Here is a 23,357-nt window from a genome sequence, read left to right as displayed (position 1 = left end):
AAATGAATCATGTTCCGAGGTCCAGAGTATAGAAGAGATTGCAAACACCATCCTTGAAAATAGTGTTGAAGATGATCTTGAAGACGATACAACACCGTTGGAGCCGGTTACACGTAAAGAAGCACTCAAGGCATCAAAAATGCTTAATAACTTTTTGATGCAACATGAAAGCACCACACCCGAGCTTTTGGATGCAATAAGGAAGATTAGGGATGAGCTTCATGTTGATTTAAATTATATGAAAAAACAAACTACAATTGAATCATATTTTACAAAGATGTAATAGCTATATTTTTATGAATATAAGGGAATTATTAATTTATAGTTTTATTGGGACCATATTTTTATACAGGGTTTTCAAAAAAATTATTATCTTATTATCTTATCGAAATTGATCATTTTTTGAACTGGCCCAAGTCGGGACCGGACAAAATTATTAATTTAGAGAGATTATTAATTAATCGAGTATTAATTTACAGAGGTTTTACTGTAGAATCTAAAGGTCGGTACGTGCCACAGCCGTGGGCCGTTGGAGACTGATTCAATTGTACGGAATGTTGGGTTAGACTTGACTTAGAATATTGAGTTTATCGTGCCACAACCGTGACTCAAGTATTCAAGAGGCTAAAGTTTGATTAGGGAATAACATAAGATGTAATTGACAAGAGTTATCTGCCTATTGAACATTACATGGCGGTTCGTGCCACAGCCGAGGTTGTGTAATGGAATGTAGGATCCCTATTCCCACTAGCATTATGAATGCTTAATTTTTCACGTAGGGGGTTGAATAAATTAGATAAACTAGTGGGAGCCACTTATGAATAAAGACCCGATTCATATAGTATTTTTGAAATAAAATTGAATATTTGCTAAGTTTTGTTATGTGTTTATCATTTACAGATTTACGATATACATTATGTCTTCTGCACTATCACTCAGGAGCATACTAGATGCTCACAAGTTGACTGGTCCTAATTATGCTGACTGGCTTCGAAACTTGAGAATTGTTCTCAGGGTTGAGAAGCTGGAATATGTGCTTGACTCACCTAAGCCTACTGAACCTGCTAGCGATGCACATAATGATGAACATTTTATGTATCGTAAGTGGATAGATGATGCAAATGTTGCTCAATGCATCATGCTAGCTTCCATGAACATTGAGCTACAGAAGCAACATGAGCATATGGATGCTCACACTATCCTAATGCGTCTACAAGAGTTGTATGATGTGGCAGGGAGGATAGCTCGATATGAGATATCGAAGGAGCTGTTCGGTTGTAGGATGTCTGAGGGATCATCTGTGAATGACCATGTACTTAAGATGATCAATTTGATTGAACGTCTTGTACAACTTGGTTTTGCCATGGATGGGAAGCTGAGCCAAGACTTGGTCTTGCAATCGCTTCCGAGTTCGTTCTCGCAGTTTGTTGTGAACTTTCACATGAATAAGTTGGATGTCAGCCTGCCTGAACTCCATAACATGTTGAAGACTGCGGAATCGAATTTTCCCCCTAAGAAGAGTTCTGTTCTTCTAATTGGTGAAGGTTCCAATCCTAAGAAAAGGAAGAGGAACCCTTCCAAGAAGAAGAAAGTAGGTGAAGAAAAGCCGGTTCCGCCAAAAGCTGAAGACCCCAAGAGCAAAGTTGTTTGCTTTCACTGTAACAAGGTGGGGCACTGGAAAAGGAACTGCAAGGTTTACCTTGCAGAATTGAAGAAGAAGAAGGGTAGTGAGACTACCGCTTCTGATTCAGGTATGTTCATGATAGAAGTGAATATGTCATTAAATCAAATTTCTACTTGGGTGTTAGATACCGCCTGTGGTTCTCATATCTGTAATTCGTTGTAGGGACTAAGGAGAAGTAGGACTCTTAAGGAAGAGGAGATGATTCTACTGATGGGAAATGGAGCAAGAGTTGCTGCTGAAGATGTAGGATCATTTCATTTACATATGCCTACGGGCAAGACTATTATTTTTCTTAAATAATTGTTATTTTGTTCCCTCGATTGTGAGAAATATTATTCCCATGTTAGACTTGGCTGAATTTTCGTTTATTATTGAGAATAATGAATGTTCAATTCTTAGAGATAATATTCTTTATGGACGTGGTACTTTAAATAATGGTATGTATGTATGTGACATAATTTACTTCAGATTGAACAAACTAATAAAAGAAAAGGGATGATGAAAATCTCACTTTCTTTTGGCACTGCAGACTTGGTCATATTAATGAAAATAGACTGCGGACATTGCATAAGGAAGGGTTACTTGACCCCTTTTGATTTTGAATCATATCCTACATGCGAGTCTTGTCTATTGGGTAAAATGACCAAATCTCCATTTAGTGAACATGGAGAGAGGGCTGCAGATTTGCTAGGATTGGTACACACAGATGTATGTGGACCAATGTCTACGCAAGCCATGGGTGGATTTTCGTACTTCATTACTTTCATAGATGATAGATCTAGATTCGGATATGTGTATTTGATGAAACACAAGTCTGAAGCCTTTGAAAAGTTCAAGGATTATAAGTATGAAGTGGAGAAACAAACCAAACACAGTATTATAACTCTCCGATCAGATCGAGGTGGTGAATACTTGAATGGAGAGTTTCTAGATTATCTCAAAGAAAATGGTATAGTCTCCCAGTGGACTCCTCCATATACTCCACAGTTGAATGGGGTATCTGAAAGGAGAAATCGAACTCTGTTAGACATGGTTCGGTCCATGATGAGCTATGCGTATCTTCCAGTATTCTTATGGGGTTACGTATCGGAAACCTCAGCATATTTACTGAATAAGGTGCCTTCCAAATCTGTTTCTCAAACTCTATATGAGATATGAAAGAAAGGAAACCGAGTCTTAAACACGGTAAGATTTGGGGATGTCCAGCTTATGTCAAGAAAGTTGACCCAGATAAGCTGGAATCTCGATCCGTAAAATGTACTTTTGTGGGATATCTTAAAGAGACTTTAGGGTATTACTTTTACACCGATCATCGGGTGTTTGTCTCCAGACATGCTACCTTCTTGGAAAAGGAGTTTATCCTTGAAGGAAACAGTGGGAGCAAAATTGAACTTGATAAAGTTCAAGAAGCACAAACTACTACGGATAAAGTGGAAACACCTGTTCATACTGAACAACCTTCTGTGGAACAGCCCATTCGTAGGTCAGAGAGAGTGTCTCTCCAACCTAAGAGGTATTATGGCCTTGTTATTGAGAATGACAATGAGTTGTCAATTATCGATGAAGACGACCCTGTGACCTATAATGAGGCTATGAGTAGTGTTGACTCAGAGAAATGGCGAAGTGCCATGAAATCCGAAATGGAATCTATGTATACGGTATACAAAAGAAAGATTATAGCAGATGGCCAGGTGGAGACCTTTAAGGCCAGGCTTGTGGCAAAAGAATTCAAACAAAGGCAATTGATTGACTTTGATGAAACCTTTTACCTGTAGCCCTGTTAAAATCAGTTCGGATTTTGCTTGCGATTGCTGCTTACTACGACTATGAAATCTGGCAATGTGTAAGCTGCTGCGAACCATATGTGGTTTAAAGCAAGCTTCTCGTAGATAGAACATCTATTTTGATGAGACAATCAAAGAATTTGGTTTTATCAAAAATGTAGATGAACCATGTGTCTACAAAAGGGTTAGTGGGAGCGCGGTCACGTTTCTTGTATTGTATTGAAAGAGAGTTGACACACATAACAACATAGCAGACCCACTCACAAAGCTACTTTCTGAAAGTCACTTTGATCGTCATAAAGACAATGGGTATTAGATACCAGAGTGATTGACTTTAGTACAAGTGGGAGATTGAAAGAGATATGTCCTAAGTCCAATCATGTATGAGGATTTAGGAATAACTTTTTATGTAATCTGTTTTGATTTCATTGATATTAATAAAAGACTTGTTTTGTTTTTATTACGGGCTCTATCTATTTAAGTGTTTAAATAAGATATACCATAATTTAGAGTAAAGCTTTTTATGAATTATGATGAGATCATAATAGTGAGACCTAAAAGATGATAACTCTAAACTTAAATAGTTCCTGGTCATAGGATTACTAACTGGTAATTAATAATCCACAAAGATCGGTACATACTATGCTTGCTTCGTTATGAAGGATGTATGTTCTCATAGATATTTGTGTGGTGACACTATAGCTAGTATGTAGGTGCTTATTATAGAATAAGTTCACTGAACATGACTCGCACAGCTGAACAACTGATGGAGTTCACTCACGTGTCAGCAGTTATTCACATAGTGATAGTTGTACAAGTATCCTTAGACTTGAGGTCATCATAGTCATCTTGTGTACACTGAACTATGCTTTGGTTTAGTTCTTTGTTAGATATATTTGATAATGTCATGGCTAATATGTTTTATGTTTAGATTTCAGATCTTATTTGAACAGAACAAATCAGTACTTAACTGATCAGTACTTATACTGGAAGTCAGAACTTAAGGGATATCAGTACTTATGTTATCAGGAGATAGATATCAGAACTTAAGTGCTGAAGGACGATCAGATAAGGACAGTAGCTGATTAAAGTTAAGAAGATCAAGATAAACATAAGAAGAGATATGCATGAAGAAGGAATTCCGTGAAGAATGGAATACTTGGAATAGAAGATATCTGATTGATATATTTTAGGAAGCAGAATTATATTCCATATCAATTAGCGATTATCTTGTAACTGTGTAGTATATAAACACAGACATAGGGTTTACACTATAAGCGTTATCATTATCGAGAATATTATTTATTATAACCCTAGCAGCTCTCGTGATATTTTGTTCATCACTGAGAGATAACAGTTCCAGATTGTAACAGAGTTTATTGTTTAAATAAAGTTTGTTTTCTGTTACATAAGTTCTTGAAGTTTGATTTGATTGTAATAAACACTGTATTCACCCCCTCTACAGTGAAAGTGTGACCTAACAAGTGGTATCAGAGCTATCTGTTAACACACATACAGTTAAAGATCCAAACACAATCATGTCTGACACAGAAACTCCAACTAAGCCTACCAAAACTGAGGAATCATCAAAGACATCAACTCAGAGTCGATATGAGACTATCAGAGTTCCCATATTGAGACCATCTGAATATCCCATATGGAAGGTAAGGATGACCATGTTTCTGGAAGCAACAGATCCAGAATACCTTGATAGAATCAAGGAAGGGCCTCACAAACCTACCAAGCTCGCTGTTGTAGTTGCAGGTGAAGCAGCAATGACCGTACCAAAGGAAAAGAATGATTACACTGCTGAAGATATAGCATCTATTGCTAAGGATGCAAAGGTACGTCACTTATTGCATAGTGCCATTGATAATGTAATGTCAAACAGGGTAATCAACTGCAAGACTGCTAAGGAGATATGGGATGCACTGGAGACAAGGTGTCAAGGAACTGAAACAGTTAAGAAGAACAGGAAGACAATACTCACTCAAGAGTATGAACACTTTGACTCTAGGACTAATGAGTCATTGACTGATGTATATGATAGATTTGTCAAACTCTTGAATGACTTGTCATTAGTAAATAAGGAGTATGATCTTGAAGATACAAACCTCAAATTCCTGTTAGCTCTTCCTGAATGTTGGGATTTGAAGGCAACAACAATAAGAGACAACTACAATCTTGATGAAACAACTCTTGATGAAATCTATGGAATGCTCAAGACTCATGAACTTGAGATGGAACAAAGAAGCAAGAGGAAAGGAGGAAAGTCAAGGACAGTTGCTCTCAAGGTTGAAGAGGAATCCCCCAAACCACCTTCCTCAAAGAAAGATAAGGGTAAAGCTCTTATCATAAAATCTGATACTGAGTCATCAAGTTCTGAGAGTGATGATGACTCAGATTCTGAAAGCTTGCCTGAAACTGATGCTGATGAGGAGATGATGAAGCTGTGTGCTCTTATGGTGAAAGGAATCACAAAGATTGCATACAGGAAGTTCAGGAAGGGAAAGAAGTTTTCCAGGAAAGGCATAAGTTCTGATAAGAAGAATTTCAGAAGATCTGAAGGAAGAGGAGGAAAGTCTGACAGAGGAGATTACGCTAATGTTAAATGTTATAATTGTGGTGAGAAAGGCCACATATCTCCTGATTGCAAGAAGACCAAGAATGACAAAGGCAAAGCTCTTGTCACAAAGCAGAAAAGCTGGACAGACACCTCAGACTCTGAAAGTGAGGAGAACTATGCATTGATGGCAAATGCTGATAAATCAAGTTCTGAGAGCAGTTCTGAAGCTGCTGAAACAAAGGTACCTCAGACTACTTATGCTTTTCATACTGATGATATTAATGAGTTGAGAAGATATCTTAAAACCATGTTTGTTAGTTATAGAGATCAAACTTTAACATGTGAAAGATTAACTTCTGAAAATCTTGCTTTTAGGAAAAGAAATGATTTCTTAGAAAAAGAGTTAGTCATGTTTCATCAAACTCAGCAGGATAGAGATGATGCTTTTTATGTTAGGGATGAAGTGCTAAAAATGAATGAATCTCTAAAAACTGAGTTAGAAAAGGAGAGAGAGATTATCAGAACTTGGACTAACTCTGGCAAAACAACTCAAAATTTGCTAAGCAGTGGAAACTGGAAAGAGGGCTTAGGCTATGGAGAAAATAAAAAAGGAACTGTAGAAATTAAGCCTGTTGATAAGCAAAAGCCGAAGTTAAAACCTGTTAAGTTTGTAACTGAAAAATCCGAAAATGAGAAATCAGAAGTTAAAAAGGAATTAGCTTCTGACAAACTAAAACAGGAAAAGACAGCTGAAGTTAACATAGGCTTAATGACGAAGAAGCAGCTTAAGCATAAGCTGAAAGATGTTAAGAATGCAAACAAGGTAAAATCACCTAGGAAAAACAGGAATGGAAAGGAAGGTGTGAATAAAAGCAATAACTATAAATCTGTTCCTGATGCTCCTAGGAAAGCATGTCATAACTGTGGAAGTTCTAACCATCTGGCTTCTTTTTGCAGGAAGAATAAGAATATTAACTCCTTATCTACAAAGTCAGGAGTTAAGAGTCAGTCTGTTAGATACAAACTACAAAATCCTTGTTTTCATTGTGGTAGTTTATGGCATTCCATTTATACTTGTAAGGAATATCATAGTTTGTACTATGATTATTATCAAATAAAACCTTCTTTAAAGAAAGTTTCTGTTGTTCCTTCTAGTATAAGTTCTGATAAGAAAACTGTTAACATAAAATCTGATGTTAAATCCGCTGCAAATGTTAACAAACCTAAAAAGGCCAAAGGATCCAAGCAAGTCTGGGTCCTTAAAACTAATAATTAGTGGTCTTTTTGATTGCAGGGCAACAGGAAAAATATTTTAGTTCTGGACAGTGGATGTTCAGGACATATGACTGGAAATAAGGCCCTGCTATCAGACTTTGTGGAGAAAGCTGGCCCAAGTGTTTCTTATGGAGATGGCAACATTGGAAAAACTTTGGGATATGGCAATATCAATCTTGGGAATGTCATTATTAAAGATGTAGCTCTGGTCTCAGGACTTAAACACAACTTACTGAGTATAAGTCAAATCTGTGACAGAGGTTATCATGTTGATTTCTTTGCAGAACATTGTGAAATAGTTAGTAAATCTAAAGGAAAAATTGTTCTGAAGGGATTCAGGCGTGGTAACATTTATGAAGCTAAGCTTTCAACAAGTTCTGATGGTTCTGCAATCTGTTTAGTGAGTAGAGCCTCAACTGAAGAAAGCTGGAATTGGCACAAGAAACTCTCTCATTTAAACTTCAATAAGATAAATGAACTGATCAAGAAAGATCTTGTGAGAGGACTGCCAAAATCAGTGTTTGTTCCTGATGGTCTTTGTGACTCATGTCAGAAGGCTAAACAAAGAAAATCTTCGTTCAAGAGCAAGACTGAATCATCAATTCTTGAGCCTTATTATCTACTTCATGTTGATCTATTTGGTCCAGTGAATGTCATGTCTATTGCAAAGAAGAAATATGCGTTGGTCATAGTAGATGAGTTCACCAGATACACATGGGTGTATTTCTTGCACACAAAAAGTGAAACTGCATCTATCCTGATTGATCATGTCAAACATCTGGATAAATTGATCAAAGATTCTGTGAAAATTTTGAGGAGTGATAATGGCACTGAATTCAAGAATTTGATAATGGAAGAGTTCTGCAAAAATCATGGAATAAAGCAGGAATTTTCTGCTCCTGGAACTCCACAGCAAAATGGAGTTGTTGAAAGGAAGAATAGAACTCTAATTGAAGCTGCACGAACAATGCTTGAAGAAGCAAAGCTTCCAACCTATTTCTGGGCTGAAGCTGTGCAGACTGCTTGTTTTACTCAAAATGCAACACTCATTAACAAGCATGGAAAAACACCATATGAGATGGTGAAGAACAAAAAGCCAAATCTCAAATACTTTTATGTATTTGGATGTAAGTGTTTTGTTCTCAAGACTCATCCTGAACAGCTATCCAAGTTTGATCTAAAAGCTGATGAGGGAATCTTTGTAGGATATCCACTTTCTACAAAAGCCTTCAGAGTCTATAATTTGAGAACAAAAGTGGTCATGGAATCTATCAATGTCTCTTTTGATGACAAGAAGATCACTGGACTTGAAGATTGCATTGATCATGATAAGCTGAGACTTGAAAATGAAGATTCATATTCTGATACCTCAAGTCCTGACAGTCTAAGTCCTGATACTGTAAATTCTGATGGATTAAACTCTGATGTTATTGAAACTGTCAAAGGAAGATGCACCAATGCAGGGGGAGCATACTCAAGATATTATCACATCTCAAGAAGCATCAGAACATACATCTGGCTCTTCAAATTCTGATTCGTCAAGTTCTGATAAGCCAAGTACTGACAGTGCTGAAAATCTAAATACTGAAGGATCCAACTCAGAGAGCATAGTTTCAGGGGGAGCATCAGAAAATGAAACCGAAGACAGCATGAATCATGGGGGAGCATCCAGTTCTAGAGAAAATCTTCCATCTGCAAGGAAGTGGACAAAATCACATACACCTGATTTAATAATTGGAAATCCTGAGGCAGGTGTCAGAACTAGAACAGGTACTTCGAATGAATGTCTTTACAATTCTTTTCTCTCTCAGTCTGAGCCAAAGAAAGTGGAAGAAGCTCTTCAAGATGCTGATTGGGTGCAAGCAATGCAGGAAGAGTTGAATGAATTTGAAAGAAACAAAGTCTGGACCTTAGTGCCAAGAGCCAAGAATAGATCAGTTGTTGGTACAAAGTGGGTATTCAGAAACAAAACTGACAGTGATGGCATAATTGTAAGGAACAAGGCAAGGCTGGTTGCAAAAGGATATTCTCAACAGGAGGGAATTGACTATGATGAAACATTTGCTCCAGTTGCTAGGTTAGAAGCCATAAGGATATTCATGGCTTATGCTGCTCACAAAAAGTTTACTGTCTTTCAAATGGATGTGAAAAGTGCTTTTCTCAATGGAGAATTGGAAGAGGAAGTATATGTTGAACAACCTCCAGGCTTTGTAGATTCCAAACATCCAGATTATGTCTACAGGCTTGATAAAGCACTTTATGGACTTAAGCAAGCTCCTAGAGCATGGTATGAGACTTTAGCTCAGTTTCTTCTGGAAAGTGGATTCAACAGAGGAACTATTGACAAAACATTGTTCTATCTCAACCATGGCAAGGACTTACTTTTGATCCAGATTTATGTTGATGATATTATTTTTGGGTCTCCAAATGACAAACTTTGCAAAAAGTTTGCCAACCTAATGCAGTCAAGATATCAGATGAGTATGATGGGAGAACTTAGTTATTTTCTGGGCCTTCAAGTCAAGCAGAGTGAAGAAGGAACTTTTATTTGTCAATCTAAGTACACCAGAAACTTGCTGAAAAAATTTGGAATGCAAGACTGTTCAAGTGCATCCACTCCCATGGCCACTGCAACAAAACTGGATAAGGATACTGGTAATTCAGTAGATATTACTGATTACAGAGGTATGATTGGCTCACTTCTCTATCTAACTGCTAGTAGACCAGATATCATGTTTGCTACCTGTCTTTGTGCAAGATTTCAAGCAGATCCAAGAGAACCTCACTTAACAGCTGTAAAAAGAATCTTTAAGTATCTTAAAGGAACAGCTGATCTAGGATTATGGTATCCTAGAGAATCAGATTTTAAATTAATAGGTTACTCAGATGCAGATTTTGCAGGTTGCAAAATTGACAGGAAAAGCACAAGTGGTAGCTGCCAATTTCTTGGAGGCAGGTTGGTTTCTTGGTATAGCAAGAAACAAAAGTCAATTTCCACATCAACTGCAGAAGCAGAGTATATTGCTGCAGGAAGCTGCTGTGCACAGATTCTCTGGATGAAGAATCAGTTACTAGATTATGGGTTAACGTATTTCAAAATCCCTATTTACTGTGATAATCAAAGTGCTATTGCTATGACATGTAATCCAGTTCAACACTCTATGACAAAGCACATCAGCATCAGGTACCATTTCATCAGGGAACATGTGGATGAAGGTACAGTGGAATTGCATTTTGTTCCCACAGATCAACAAGTAGCAGATATCTTCACAAAACCACTGTGTGAAGCTACCTTTTCAAAATTGGTAAATGAACTTGGAATGATTTCAGGTTCTTTCTCTAATTCTGCTTAAACTTGTTCTATGTTATCAGACTTTATGATCAGTATTTACAGAATTAATCTCTTTGTATATTCTGTGCATTAATTAATAAATGTCTTTAAGTACTGACTGTTGTCTGATATATGTTTCTAAACTCTGATAAGTGATATGTCTGTTTCAGTAACTATTCAATCCTATGAGGATAACTGTGCTAGATACTGACCTACTAGTCTTCAATAAACAAATGATCCCATGAAAGAAGTAATTATTTCTGTGGAAATCTTATGACACAAGCAAATTCTGATAACTGAGCTTAGTTAAGTTTACTTTGTATATCTTATTACTAAGTCACAAATTAGAATAATGCTACTCATCTGTTTAAGTTCTGATTCTAGTAAAACTGCTGAATGTACTAAGTGCTGATAAACCTCACTTATCAAAAGAAGAAGAACAATAATCAAAGAATAATATCAGGTACTCCTTTGAGATCTAGAGTAAAAATGTGAAAGGGACGACCCAAGTGCATTGCTGGTATTAAGTAAATATGCATTAGAAAAGCAAAATATTTTCTTGGTGACTTTTCACACTCTATGATTACTGGAGAAATACTCTGATAATAGCATAAATTCTGATAAACAGTCGTGACTCACTTACACTGAGAAGCCTCTGTAAAATAGAATTTCAAAAGATGCATAAAATTAGCACAAAAACAGTAGAGGTGAACTCATGCATGAACTCATTTATCAGTAGGTTTCAGGATAATGGCAGCTCTTTAGCAAAATTTTAATTATGACTTATTTCTAAGATGTACTGAAGTAGATCAGACTTTACTCTTTGTCTGTTATTTAGCTTAATGCACACACACATCACTCCATATGAATGATGAAATTTCTGTGGTGGTCTATGTTATTTTAGATCAACAGTCATTGTGTCACTTTTGCACAAATTCTGAGGACAAGTTCTAGTTACACGTTCTGATGATTAAGTTCTGACGTTCATAACTAAGAACTTGTATGAGTATTTACTAAGATAGATATTCCTTGTTCGAGTTAAGACATTATGTTCTGATGACTGTTAAGTTCTGGTATAGGTCTAAGTTCTGATTTTTCAGTCTAACCCTTTACTTGACTTATCTGTGAGTAAAATTTGGTAACAGTCTCAGATTAATTTCGAAATGTTGAAGTGGAAGATTAATAGTCTATGGTTAAAACATAATGGCACTCGTCCTTGAACAGTTCACTCTTGTTACATGTGCACATTCCTTTTCCAATGACTGTTATTCTTTTTCAAGGTCTAGGGAGACGAGGTAGAATTAATTCTACCTGTCTGCATTCAATATCTTTGTGTCTCTTGGCATTCTCTTGCCTATATATGCAACCACTTCACATCAGTCTTTCCATCACATTCTTCTCACACACTTATCCTCCTTCTTCTGTCAAAAACACAATGGTTCGATACAACATGTTTTTGAACACACAAACCTTCACAATGGAGCTCAGACATTACTCTCTTTCTTTATCTCTCTTCTTACTTTTACTCTCTTTCTCATTCTTTCTCACGTTGGTTTTTCATACAGACATTATCTCACACACCTAACAGGCATACTTGAATTTCAATATTTTTTCACATGGCACCAAAGGATTTAATCATTGATGGAGCAAAGTTTGTTCCAAATAACTATGCTGCAATTCTTGATCATGCTGAAGCTCCATCTGAATTGCATTTTGTGCAAGATCTTCTTGCACATAGTGAGGTTGGGTACGCCTTAACTCAGCCTGAATTATTTTCAAGTCAACAAGTTCTGCGGTTCTGGAGGACTGGAGTTTATGATGATGGTGGTAAACGAGGAACTCCCAGTATTATCTTCCAAGTGGGTGATTCTTCCTATGTAGTCACTCCTGGTACAGTACGAAGAGCATTACATCTTCCAGAAGATTGTACCTTCTCTATACCAGAGGAATCAGACCTTCGGGGGTTAATGACTGATTTGGGATATGAAAAGAGTCTGACGAAACTTGGACAGTTGAAACGGGCTAATATCAGAAGAGAATGGAGTTTCTTCTTCGATTGCATCACCAAGGCTTTTGGCAACAAGTGTTCAAATTTTGATGCCATCCCAATTCTGAGTCAGCACATCGGGTATGCTATTATCCATCAAACTCATTTTGATTTTGCAACTGGAATAATTGGTTTTATTGGGGATATGATGACAGAGGATCGAGATGTTGTTTATTTTGCTAGATTCTGTCAACTTATTTATACGTATTGTACTGCTGAATCCCAGTTAGTCAGCACTCAAACCCCACCTTTTAAGGTTGCAAAAAGGTACTTTAACGACCTGATATATGCTGACACAAAGAAATCAATGGTGAGACAATTACAGATTCCTCAGTCTGTGAAACAGATTCTGGTAAATGCTGATCCTGCTACTTACAAATCTGCTTACTCAAATGTTCAACCAACTCACCATAACCAAAATCCATCAACCTCAGTCCCTACCTCTCATTCTACTCAACCTACCCTCAGAACTTATCTCAAATCCTATCTCTCCACTTCACAGACTGCTCAACCTTCTTCTTCAGCACCTACTGTGAATCCTACATCCTCTAAGCCAAAGAGAACAAAGACTGTTCCTCAAACATCTCAGAAGAAGAGGAGGATTACTTTGAGAGATGAATCAGATTCTGAGGATCAGATTCCCTCTTCAGAACCTATGATAGATGAAGCTGAGAAGGCAACTTCTCAGAAGGATTCTGCAATTGGGGGTTCTAGGCTTCTCAAGAGGCTTAGACGTATGACGGTTCCTGCAACTCCCAAGGAATCCAAATCAACAAGGAAGTACAAGAAACAGAGGGCACAGAGGCCAGTTTCAGATGATGAGGAGGAAGCAGCTAAGGAAGGGGATCAGGAATCTCTGATCTCACAAGACAAGGAATTTGCTCCAGTCACTTCTTCTCCATCAACTCCATCTCAGGAACCTGTATCTGACAAGGCTAATTCACCTTCTATATCTCTTGTTGATCCAGGCACAAGTGCTGAAATTGATATTCAGAACTTGGTTGTGCCTGAAATACTTTTCTTAGAAGCTCCAACAGCAAATAATCCTTCCACAACACCTGTTACTGATGCTGTTCAAACTCCTGAGTTATCACTAACACCTTCTCTGCATCAAGATGATGATCAGATTTTAGGTGAGCATCAGGATATGGCTGTTGATCAGAACTTAGTATCAGATCAGCAATTAGAGGATGTTGAAGCCTCCATTGCTACTCATACAGTTGTCTTATCAGAAGATACTGATTCTTTAAGTTCTGATGCTGCAAATGTTGGAGATACTGGTGAAGCTGCTACAACTGTAGATGCTGATGAAGCAGGTCCTTCAGGACATACTCCTCCACTGACTCTTCCTAAGTCTGAACTGCTAAAGGAGTTTGTTATCAGGGATGCACCAGTACCTTGGAGTAAAACTCCTGCAGGTCAGGAGTGGACTAAGGAATGGAACTCAGTTTCATGTGTTCCAAATGCTTTACATCTTGCTGAGCACTTGACTAAAGCTGATGAAATGTTACATTCTGATGATTTTAAAATCCAGCTTAGAGTCACTGCATTGAGTACTAAACATCTACAAGGTCTTCATTCCAACACTCATGCAGAGCTACACAAGATTCAGGAGAACTTTATTAAACAGGAACAAGTTTGGAAACTTGATAAGAAAAAGTTCTTCCAACCTACCATTGACAGGGTTGCTGATATTGAGAAAACTCAAGAGAAGCAACAAGCTCAGATTGATCAAATTCTGACAAATCAAGCTTCTCAGCAATCGCAACTTACTGAAATCCAGACCTCAGTGGAACTACTTATCTCTCTTTTATTACCTGCTGATGCCAAAAAGGGGGAGAAGGTAATTAAGTCCAAATGCAAAACCAACAAGTCACTGCAAGGAAAGGATGATGGAAAAGATGACCAAGGAAACTCTGGAATGGGTGGTGGTCATAGTCAAGGTAGAAGGTTTACATCAAGACAAGCTAGTCACAGAACAAGTTCTGATACTGGGAAAAGAATAAGTTCTGCTGCTGGTAAAAGGATAAGTTCTGATGAACTTCTAGATCTTGATGAGGAAATGTCAAGACAGTTATTTCTTCAAGAAAATCCAGGGATGGACTTGGAAAGTTTAAAGGAAGAAGAAGCCAGACTTAAATCAGAGAAAGTCACATCTAAATCTGAAGCTTCTGGTAAAAAGTTACTTCCAAAACCTAAAGGCATTGTGATCAAAGAAAGGATACATACTGAAGAAACTTTGGCTAGATCACAACCACAGATAGATCCAAGATCCAAGGGTAAAGAAAAGGTTGGTGAACCTATCAAGCCTTATGTACCTCCTGAGGAAGAAGAAATTACTGATGGAAAAGATAATCTTGCTCTGACTTCAAGAAAAGTTCTTAAAACAACCTCTGACATGGCTCAAGTTGTTCAGAGTCAAGAAATTGTAAGTTCTGATATTCAGAAGAAGCAAGTAACCTCTGACAGTGCTCAAGTTAACTTGATATCAGAAAATAAATCTAAAACACTCCTACCAGGATTCACTAAAGCAAAACAGACTCAATCTTTGAAGACTACTTCAAGTGGTTTTGAAGCAAGAGTAGTTACTGGAAAGGAAGCTAGAGATAAAACTGGATTGGGAAGTGCTGATGAAAGAAGAGTACACAACACTACCGATGATCCAACTTCCTTGAGTGAACCAGGTATTGGAGCAACTCCTGAGAGATTGAATCAACTAGAATCTGTACAGATGGTTTACCATACCTTCTTGAAAGAATACATCATGTTGTATTTCATGACAGATGGTAGGGTTTATCATATAAGACAAAATGCCATTCCATTGAAGTATTTTGAAGAATTGGAGCATGTATTATTCTTACTTCAAGTGGATGACAGAATAACAGAGACTGCTGCAAACTACTTAAAGGAACAGATTCAGAGACAGAAAAGACTTTATTCTGTTAAGTCTGACAGCAGATATGTTCCAAAGTACAGAAATCACAATGGTGATATTGTTGATATGAAGCCTAATACTGCACAGATCAGAACATATCTTGGTATTAAGGGGCTTGAATTCAATCTAGAGTCTAATAAAGCTTATGTCATAAGACTAGATCGGGAGTTGAGAAAAGCAAAGATTAATGATCTCAGAGCTGCAATATTTCAAACTGGTGAAGATACTGCAGAGCTTAAAGATGTCAAACGGAGAATGATTGATGAACTCATATATGCTGAGAAATGTTTGTTGAAGAATTATCTCAGAACAACTCCTGACATCAGAGAGATCAGAAAATGATGAAGCCAAGTCGAAGATCTACAACTGCTTAAATTCTGATATTTATACAGATTGAAGTTGTTATCAGAAGTTGAATTGGTAAAAACTTTAAGGACTGTAAGTTGTAGTTATCTTGTCTATTTCTCATGCATTTGTACTTAATGTTTTTGACATCATCAAATATCTGTTAAACTTGTATATTTTGTTAATTTACAAGTTGGGGGAGATTGTTAGATATATTTGATAATGTCATGGCTAATATGTTTTATGTTTAGATTTCAGATCTTATTTGAACAGAACAAATCAGTACTTAACTGATCAGTACTTATACTGGAAGTCAGAACTTAAGGGATATCAGTACTTATGTTATCAGGAGATAGATATCAGAACTTAAGTGCTGAAGGACGATCAGATAAGGACAGTAGCTGATTAAAGTTAAGAAGATCAAGATAAACATAAGAAGAGATATGCATGAAGAAGGAATTCCGTGAAGAATGGAATACTTGGAATAGAAGATATCTGATTGATATATTTTAGGAAGCAGAATTATATTCCATATCAATTAGCGATTATCTTGTAACTGTGTAGTATATAAACACAGACATAGGGTTTACACTATAAGCGTTATCATTATCGAGAATATTATTTATTATAACCCTAGCAGCTCTCGTGATATTTTGTTCATCACTGAGAGATAACAGTTCCAGATTGTAACAGAGTTTATTGTTTAAATAAAGTTTGTTTTCTGTTACATAAGTTCTTGAAGTTTGATTTGATTGTAATAAACACTGTATTCACCCCCTCTACAGTGAAAGTGTGACCTAACATTCTTAGTCTCCAGGGACAATTATTAGGGCTCTACTGGGTATAGAAATTTGTACATGAAGATAGTGTATGATCAATAAAGGATCTACCCCTTCCAGTGAAGGAAGAGAATGTTCAAGGCTGATTCACTTATACTAGTTCAGGAATCTCTGGCCATAGAACTGAGCATAGTAAATGGGAAAGCAAATGATTAAATTAGATAGGCTTGACACAAGATCCATGCCTCGTATTTAATCAGGACATTGGAGGGTAGAAGGAGTTAATTGTACGGTAACTATTCACTGAATAGGTTCTTGGTATTCTAAGCAGTGAATTCGTATTATCCGGATAGTCGCGATATGCTGAGAAGTATCCCTCACGATGTAGAATAAATATGATTAATTGATTAATCATATTTAATAAATTAGAGAATTCATATAAATAATGATAAAATAGTTTTATTATTATTTATTTCTACTACCGGCTTAATATTGGATCTACAGGGTCACACCATAAAAGAGAATGATTTAATGGTGGAGGAATTAATTAATAATGGCTAATAATTATTTATTTATGAAATAAATAATTAATTAGCAAATTTAATAATTGATTAAATGAGATTTAATTGATTATAAATTAATTAAGAAAAGTTCTTAATATTATTAATTAAGAATTTAATTTTTGGAAATTAAATCAAGAGAGAGAATTATTTCTAAAGTGTTTAGAAAAAGGATTAATAATTAAAAGATGTTTTAATTATTAATGTGAATAATAAAGGGTTAATAATAATAATATTTTATGGGAAAATTTCAGCTGAAAATTTTGCCTATAAATATACTATTATAAACCCTATTTTTATTTGAACACAAATTTTTTAGAAAAACCTAATTCTCTCCACCTCCTCCTCCTCCTTAGCATCGTTTTCTTGGTGGATACCGGTGGAGTGTTTCACGTTTGAGGAGCAGCTGCTAAGGATCTCCGATCGTTGCTTTTGGATCGCTATTAAAGGTTAGTAATCGATTCATATGTTTTAATCACGATTTATATGCTTTTATTTGGATTTTATATGTGTAAAAGTATTTTACCATGCTTCCGTTGCGATTAAAATCCAACAAAGAGTGCCTTCCTAAATGGTGAGTTAGAAGAAGAAGTGTATATGCAACAACCACCTGGCTTTGAAGATCCAGAATTTCCAAATTTTGTGTACAAGTTACTCAAGGCTCTATATGGATTAAAGCAGGCACCTAGAGCTTGGTATGATACATTGTCAGAATTCCTAATGAAACATGGTTTTACTAGAGGTACTATATACAAGACTCTCTTTTATAAGAAACATGGTGAATACATGATCCTAGTTCAAATCTATGTGGATGATATCATCTTTGGTTCTACAAATGAAAAGTTTTGCCAAAGATTTTCTAAGCTTATGCAGAGTGAATATGAAATGAGTATGATGGGGGAATTAAGTTACTTTCTTGGACTACAAGTCAGTCAAAGAAGTGATGGAATCTTCATCAGCCAAACTAAGTATGTTAAGGACTTATTGAAAAAGTTTGGTATGGTTGATTGTTCACCTGCTTCTACACCTATGTCTACAGCAACAAAGTTGGATGAAGATAGAAAAGGCAAGAGTGTATATATTTTAAGCTATAGGGGAATGATTGGATCATTGATTTACTTAACTACAAGTAGACCAGACATCATATTTGCAACATGTCTATGTGCAAGATTTCAAGCCAATCCAAAAGAATCACATTTGATGGCTGTAAAGAGGATTTTCAGATACTTGAATGGGACTCCAAACTTGGGATTATGGTATCCTAAGGGAACTGGTTTTGAAGCTGTTGGCTACAAAGATGCAAATTTTGCTGGATGCAAGGTTGACATAAAAAGTACTAGTGGAAGCTGTCAATTTTTTGGTCAAAGACTTGTATCCTGGTATAGCAAGAAACAACAATATGTATCAACTTCTATAGCAGAAGCTGAATACATAGTTGCAGGAAGTTGTTGTGCTCAAGTGCTTTGGATTAGAAATCAGCTAATGGATTATGGCCTAGTGTTACACAAAATTCCTGTCTTGTGTGACAATACTTGTGCTATATTTATAGTGGCTATTCCAGTTAATCATTCTAGAATAAAGCACATTGATGTAAGGTACCATTTTATTAGAGAACATGCTACAAATGGTACCATTGAGCTCATTTTTGTTCAAACAGAAAAGCAATTAGCTGATATTTTTACTAAACCTTTGGATGAAGCAATTTTCACTAGACTTGTAGGTGAAATTGGAATGCTTAATTCTTCATCCTAAGGCAAGAATTCAGCTAATGTTTTGCAGCAGATTAATTTCTAGTAAATCAAAATTAATTTGATTTAATTGGAAATTAACTGAAATATGAATTATAAATATTTCAGAAATATCTGCATATTTAATTTTCAAAACAAAATTTGTAGCTTGGAATTTTTTCAAATTCTAGGTAAATTGTCCATTTGTTAATTTACATCCTTAATATGTAAAATTAACACAAGGCAGAATTAAGTTGATCAAAAGTATATAGAGAACTGAGTTCTCGATAAGTCTAACTGACTTATCAACAAGTCATTTTTAAGACTTCTCGAGTGAGTTCTCGATAAGTCAATTCACTGACTTCTCAAGTGACTTCTCGATAAGCTTTATTATGACTTATCGATAAGTCCTTGTAGAGTTCTCTACAAATATAATTTTTAGACTTATCAATAACTCAGAACTAAAATAATTTAATTTAATAAATTATTTTGGTAAAATACTTTTGGGAAATTTATTCTAATTTTATTTTAAATTTATTCATAATAAAAGTTGGAATTAATTCAGTACATTTTTTGGACAAACGAAATATTTATTTGACATCTCGATAAGTCAATTTTTAGTTCTCTATAGGAGTAATTTAAAATGACTTTTCGATATGTAATTTCATTTCTTAAAATGACTTATCGATAGATTAATTCCAAACGACTATTTTTGAGTTCTCGAAAAGTCATTTGCTTTTACTATAAATACCCAGACATCTCGATACATATACATACTTACAACTTTCGAGATCTCAAGTGACCTAGCTTTTCAATCCAAAACCGATTTCTCTCCCGTTTTTACTTCATTCTCACTAATTTTTCTTACCCATTCACACTTACCAATCCACTCAATATTGTTAGAGCTAATATCCCAGAGAAAGGAACAAATTACCTAGCCTTTACTGATGCTAACCAAGCCCCTGATAGTTTCAAGGGGTTTGTAAAATTTCTGTCTAAATCTTATGTTGCAGGAGCTTTAACTGCTAACCCAGTGTTGTACTTAGATGTGCTGCACAACAGCTGTAGTGAGGATTGTTATGAATGACAACTCTGTATCTCTGGTGGTAACTTGCTCAGTTGGAGGCCAACAAATTGAGTTTAATGAGCAAGATGTGAACATAGCCTTGGATATTCCAACTGCAAACTTAGTGGAGGTGCCCACTTCTGATGAACTGACTGAGTTTATGGATTTAATCAACTATGGTGGAAGAATCAACTTGTCAAGCCTGAACATGACCAACTTAAGGAAAGAATGGTCCTTTGTGTTTGATTCTGTGGTGAGGGCATTCACATGCAGGAAGACATGGTATGACAACATTTTAAGTGTGGTGCAGAAGCTGGTGTACTCAATAGCCCATAACAGACACTTGAATGTTGGTCTATTGATCCTGGAAGAACTTGCAACCAGGCTGACCATGCCCCTGTCTGCTAGAGGTAAGAAAATTTTCGTTCCTAGATTCATTATGTCCACTTTAAATCATAAAGTAGCAAACATGCATTTATTGAATGGTATACATAACACTAAAATAGGCAGTTGTAAGCAAGTGTCCAAAATAATATTTAGTTCACTTACTACAAAGAACAAGGTAAATGTAAGTCTGAAAATCACCCCATTCATGTTGGAGAGGTTTAGGACTTACCCTTACTCAATACCTGACATGATGTCCAATGCACAATCTAGCACAACTATGATTCCTGAACCTGTGGAAGTACAAACACAAGAACACCCACATGGATCTTCCCAAGCTGAAACCATTTCTTCAAAACCATTAGTAGCTAGGAAATCAACCACCTCATATTCTCAAAAGGATGAGGTGAGTAAAAGGAAGAGTAGGGAGGTAACCTTAACAGTTATAACTGAGAGTGGTGATGATCAAACTGAAGATGAGTCACCCTTGGTCAAGAGATCAAAAAAGAGTAAGAAATCTGAGTTGACCACTCAAGCCACCTCTATATCATCCCATCAGGATGCAGTTGTAAAAATGGGGTCTAAACAGACTCTAGATACATCCTCTCAACAAGGTGTATCTATTGAAAAGAGCATTCACCCAAATGCATCTTGTACAGAGTCTGCACAGCCTGCACCTGAAGCAATTCAAGTGTATGGTAGGAGGAATAAGGATGACACATACAGTGAGGGCACGTCTTTTGAAGCTCCCTCATCCATTCAGGGGGAGCTGCCAACACTCACATCTGAGCAACAATCTCTAATCTCTCAAATTTCTTCTCTACCTACAGCCCTTGAATCCAATTTTCAAGTGCAAGCTAAATCAAGTGACTTGGTTCAAGAAACCTTGTTCACCACCCAGACACTACATTCAGATTGTGAGAGGCTACTAGCTGGGGTAGACATTAATGACACCATAAAAAATAGGGGGATTCATCAGTTTTTACTGAAGACCCCATGGATGTCTCAAATGCAGCTTCATGTGCAAATCAGCCTTTACAGGCTGTTAGGTTTGATGGTAGTACTCCTGAGGGGGAGCTATCTAAATCCTTTCCAATTCAATTGGAGGTTCCTCATGTAGGAACAACTTCCCAAAAAAACCTAGCAGAAATTGCATTAGCAGTTGATGCTAGGAGTACAATTGTCAATGATCCTGTCATAGGGGAGGCAAGTATAGCACATTCAGGTGACAGTGTGGTGCAAGACACATAAGGGTTTGAGACTGGTGCACATGACAGTAACCCAGTCAAATCCCCTCCAATTCAATTGGAGGTTCCCACAACTAGTGTGAAATAAAAACTGGTCATAAACATAGAGCAATCTATGAGTAAAACTGTGACTTCAGTCACGGGTTGTTATGATCCCTCAAAATAACCTTCAACCTCACAATCTCAACAACCACATCTCCTCTCACAATGGCTACAGGAATCAGACTCTCAACCTACATCTATAGATGATCTCCTAGTTGAGGCTTTCTGGGTTAACAAACATCTCACATCACCTCCTCACTTCAAACATGAGCAATCAAGATTATCAAGCTATCATGCTTACATACAATGAAGAAGTTGAGAAACAAAAAGAGAAAATTATCAATGATGCAGAAAAAGATAGTAATATGGATGCATGGTTATCTCAAGACTTTGTATTAGAAATGGATCAGGTCTTGGCCAGATTTAAGGAAGAATATATCGCTAATATGGGAAGCAATGCCAAGGCCTTGACTCCACAAGATGTATATGATGCAGTCACAGAAGTTTACAAAGCTCAACTCAAAGTTTTTCACCTTTTTGGTAAAGCTCTTGAAGTCAAGATGACTGGTCATGAGGACAAAATCAGGAGAATGGTAAGGAAAAAGATGGATCATATCATCCCCTCTCAAACTGAGATAAAAAATCAATTCAAAACCTTCTCAGACCAAATATCAAGGTATGATCTCAGTGGGATTGATAAGAGTGTAAATCAGCTCAAAGAATCCCTTGTAGCCTTGCACAAGGTAGTTCAGGATCACATCACTAAATCAAATGACACAAGGTGGATGTTGGATCAAATGCATACTGCAAGATACACTCCTTCACCTCTAGTCATGGATGAAATTAAGAAAGTTGTGCAAGCTACATTTGGACCATTTACTGCTATCTCTACATCAAGCTCTCATCCACCTGCATCTACTTCAACCAATCTTCAAATTCAAGCACCTCAACAACAAGTCTTCACACTGCAAACATCAAATGATCAGCTCACAGCTCAAGTGCATGCTCTCACCACACTGGTGCAGAGTCAACATGCATAAATCCAATCCTTGGTGGACTCCCACAAAGACCTACAAATGCAAAATTCAGTTGCTTTGGGGGCCATCATGGGTAAGCTCAATATTCCATTGCCTGCATTACCTGAAGCTGTGGGGCCTGAAATTCCTACGCCCTTTCGCATGCCTACCAACAAGACTAAGGGGGAGATAGAGGCTAGACTAGCAAAATCAAGATCATCCATTCAACATGTCCAAGGTGCTGAAAAGAACTTAAGTCAAGAAGTATATATTGATATGGAGAGGCTTATTAGGGCTGCTGAAGGACCAAGTCTGAGCAGGAAATTTGATGAATTTCTCAAGGCTCTAAAGGCTTCCCTCAACAATAACCTCTTCACCTACAGAAAGGTCTTGGAAAGAATAATAAATTCATTAAAGGTGATTTTGGTGACCAAAGATAATTTCCAGGAGAAGAGGATAGTGGTCAATATAAATGACTCTGGGGTAGATAGGTGTATGCAGGTGTCCATCAATTATCTTATCTCAAGGAGGGCATCTGAGTTGGATATTCTGATAAACAAAGTCAGAGT

Source organism: Apium graveolens, chromosome 9 (assembly GCF_009905375.1).
Source record: "Apium graveolens cultivar Ventura chromosome 9, ASM990537v1, whole genome shotgun sequence".
NCBI classification, from domain to species: domain Eukaryota; kingdom Viridiplantae; phylum Streptophyta; class Magnoliopsida; order Apiales; family Apiaceae; genus Apium; species Apium graveolens.
The sequence above is the reverse complement of the archived record's forward strand: the minus strand, read 5'-3'. Positions refer to the sequence as shown.